The following is a 4,382-nucleotide window of genomic DNA, read 5'->3' on the forward strand; positions in this document are numbered from 1 at the left end:
GGACAGTGTAACTTATGACAAATCTATAATAATTTATGAATTATGAAGGGCTCAGGAGGGAGGGGGAGGGGGGAGGGAGGTGGAAAATGAGCAAACGATATTGAGGGCTAAAGTAGAGAGCAAATGTTTTGAGATTGATGAGGGCAACAGGTGTAACATATGTGCTTGACTCAATGGATGTATGTGTGGACTGAGATAAGAATTGTATGAGCCCTCAATAAAATAATTAAAAAAAACCAGTTTTATTAGCACTTTATCTACGTCATTCAATTCAGTAATTCAATCATATCAAGAAGAGTTGTACAATTGTCACATTCAATTCTAGAACATTTTCTTCTTCCTTGAACTCATTGTTATTCATGTAATTTTTTTTTCTAATTGTGGCCAAAAAATATACACAACAGCACATTCTCCAATTCCACAACTTCTGCTTGTATAATTCAGTGCCGTTGATTATACTCTTCGTGTTGCATACCATTATTAATCTCCGTTTCCAAATTAATCCAAGGGACATACACTCGACGCCTGCTAAGCAGCGCGCTTTCCCCTTCAGCCAGTGCAGCCATTGGTCAAGCGTGGTCCCTTTTTGGGTGGTTTTCTTGATACAGTATGCACATATCAGACATTTCCATGGTTAAACCGCTTTTAAAATTAGTTGTATATACATAATCACAATTAGTTCTAGGTTCCCTCCCCCTCTGCATTTGTTTGCTCCCCAAATCCCCTCATCTTCCCTAGCTCCCACCCCCCATACATCCCCTTATAAACCCATGCTTATTGTCTCTATGCTTCTACTCCTTCTGTGCTTTACAAACTGGGAAACACAACAGAAACAACAAAAACAAAAACAACATAATGTGGTAAGGATAAAATAATAACATAAAAATACAAATAATGAATAAGAAAGAAAAGACCATATCAATATTTTAAAAGTCCAGGAAGATTTTTTTTGTCGTGGACCAAGGAAGAAATATTTGAGCCTAAAACAAATTCAGGTTGGATCAACAGGGAGGTCAACTGACCAAGTATCAAGTTCGATCCAGCATAATCAAGATTACAACGGTCTCTGATAGTAAGGCTGTTTGAGACCCTCGCCTGTGGCTAGAAAGGATCTGCCAGAGGCTTAATCTGAGGAGATGTTCTGCAAGTGGGCTTGGGGCTCCCACTGTCCTCCATTGCCTCCTACAAATTGGGTGTTCACAGTTTAAGCTCTGATACTTTTCCTTCCTCATATCTGGATTTGTCATCATTGGATCACCCAGGTTGGTGTGCTTCTTCCATGTGGACTTTGACTCCTCACTTAGATGGCTGCTTGTTTGAATACAAGCCTTGAAGACCCCAGCCACTATTCCAATTGATGGCTGGGCACCATCTGCTTTCTTCGCCACACTTTGCTGTATCACCCTTATCGTCAGAGATCGCTTCTTGAAGGCCAGTATTGAGCAGGGCCATGTTATCAGAACCAACTGTTCTTGGATTGGGGCTGGAATTAAGAGGGAGCCCAGAATCCATCTGCTTTTCCACGGGATATACACAATTGAGGTTTACTTTGGCGGTCGTATTATTACAAAATCAAAATCCCATAAGACTATACCGACCACGGCAGCAAACAAGCAAACACAAAACCAAAGCAAAACAAAAAAACAAAACAAAAGCGAGGAAAACAGAAACCCATAGAAACAAAAAAGTACAACCCTGTCAATCATCCCCTGTGGTATAAGGAACTTGCACTGATGACCTCATCAGTTTCCAATGACAGGGTTCCCGGGCACTTCCGAGGAGCCCACGCAAATAGAGTTCCACTGTGAGCTGCAGCCCAGGAGTACTTGCCCTACCACAGTTCCATCTCGCATCCCAAGGAGCTCTGTTTACCCTAAATACCACGGGATTGGTACCAAGGGGAAACTTCCTGGCAGATTACAACCTGTCATATTGCTGCAAGGGGGGCATCGACATACTAAATATATGGTGGTTCTGGGTCCCTTTCCAGTCCGTGGGGTTCCCCCCAAGGTCCAATGACTACCACTTCCACAGCCCCGGGGTGGCCACTTTCTGCTTCCAGTTGTTCTGGCAGCTTCAAGGGAGGGCTCAGTGCATTCAGCAGGGCCCATATATCAAGTCCTTCTAGTGTAGCCACTGCATTATGCCATGCTGCCTGCAAGGTAGGCATCCAAGTCATCGTGGTGCTTAGTGCATGGCATGGTTCACTGAGGGTCGGGTAGAAACATATTCATAGGCTCTACCCAGAAACATAAAACCTGGTCCATTGTCTCCCTAGGTTCTCCACAATCATTGTTGGCATCCCTTCCCGATGTGAGGTAACTTCTGCCCAGTCACCCACCGTACTCACCAACAGAACTAACAGTGTCTCCTCCAAAATGCAGATGCTCCCTCCCCTGCTCTCAGCTTGACTTTCAGGCAAAGTTCTGCTCCTCTTCCTGTGGGGGCCCAGCGATTTGTCCCAGCCTTGTCGCCATGCTGTATGGCATCAAGTGGATGGTCATCTCCCAAATCCCACTTGAAGAAGTGACCCCAATAGGAGGTCTCCTTCTTCAAGATGGGTCATTTGAAGAGTGCACAAGGGAGGTGATGTATGGTTCATTGGCAGTAAGTAAACTTCTCCCCCTTTCTTCAGGAATTGGTTCCTAAGATTTGTTTAACTGGTGTGTCTCCTTACGGTAGTGGGCGCACACAATATTTGTCCTTTTGTGATTGACTTACTTCACTCAGCATAATGGTTTCCAAGACCTTCTGTTTGATTCCTTGGGTGAGAAACACATGAGAAAGAATTCACACCAAAGCCTAGTTTGTAAGTGGGTTTGTAAAAAATAAAGGATATAAGAAGTTTAAGGTTTTACAGTCACAAACATGGACAACCTTTTGGAACTACACACCCACACGTGGTGACCTGAGGTCAGAGAGAGAGACAGAGAAGAGAGGGAGAGAGGGGGAGAGAGACAGAGAGAGAGGAGAGATAGCCAAGAAGAACCTCAGAGGCACAGCTGGAAAAGCGGTTGGTGGTCTCCAGGTTCCAGCTTTCTTTTTAGGGCCTTCCGCTGGGAGGTGTGGTCCATGGTCCTGGTTGACCCACTGGCTGAATTAAGCCCACCTAGCCTAGATTGGGCCAATCCAGGTGTACCACCCACCTAGGTGTACTGTCCCCTCTGGCTCGGGCAATGAATTAGCACATGCCCTTTAGCCTTTAGCAGCTTCCAACTTCCTATAGGGGGATCCCAGGCATGGAGAGGGACAACCCCCTATCTTGCTACCTAACACTTCCATGTCATGAGGTGTTTCATGATTTCATCACTGTTTTTTAGGGATGCCTAGTATTCCACTGTGTGTCCGGACCATAGTTTGTTTCCATTCTTCCACTGTTGGGCACTTGAGCTGCTTCTGGTTTCTTGCTATTGTGAACTGCGCTGCTATGAACACGGGAGAGCACACCTGCACTCGTGCCGTGTCTCATATCTTTGGGGTATATGCTTAATAGTGGTATGGCTGGATCATATGGGATTTCAATTCCCAGCTGCTCTAAGTATCACCAAGTGGTTTTCCACAGTGGCTGTATGTATTTATGAGTCTACCAGCAGTGTATACAAGTTCCAATCTCTCCACATCTTCTTCAGCATTTGTTGTCTTCTGTTGTTTGTTTTTAATTGGGATAGCATTGTAGGGTGTAAAATGGTATCTCTATGTGGTTTTGATTTGCATGGAGAGGGAGGGATTTCACTCAGAACTGGGCCTTTGCAGCCCACGGTTGAGCCGTGCAGGATCTGGGGCTGAAATCGCTTACCTGCCCTTGGTCTTTTATCTAGTTTTACCAAGGACTATTGGTTTTATGAAAGCATTCATCACCAAGGCCTCTGGCTCACGATCATTATTTTATATACAAGGATGACTTGTCTGTGTCGGCGTTAGGTTCTAAAGCTGAAAACCGGCTTCTGCTAGTCTGCTAGGGAGGACAGAGCTCTCTTGACCGCATAGGAAGCTTGGCTTTTCGTTTCTCAGGAATTGAATCTGCAAAATCCAGAGCGTTGGGGGAGGTGGTGGGAATGAAAAGGCCAGGCTCACCCTCCAGGAATTGCTTCCTTTTGGCAATACACTAGCCCAGCCGTTGGTGCGGCTCGTGCAGGGCCGGTGCCCCGCACCTTGGAGGTTGGGAGCGGTCCGTGCCCCGCAACCTGGAGGTTGGCAGCGGCGGGCTTTCTCCGCTCCAGCCACCAGCGCTGCCGGGTCTGGGGCAGACGGGGCGTGACGCGAGCGGCGCTCCATCCCCAAGCGGGAAACCGAGGTGCGAGGTGGGTCCGCAGATGCCCGCGATCACACAACGGCCTGGGTGGCCTCTGCGGTTCCAGGACCGACCCCCACCGCACACCCCT

This window comes from Echinops telfairi, unplaced genomic scaffold (assembly GCF_000313985.2).
Source record: "Echinops telfairi isolate 266 unplaced genomic scaffold, ASM31398v2 ScPeMD7_7424;HRSCAF=8462, whole genome shotgun sequence".
Taxonomy (NCBI): domain Eukaryota; kingdom Metazoa; phylum Chordata; class Mammalia; order Afrosoricida; family Tenrecidae; genus Echinops; species Echinops telfairi.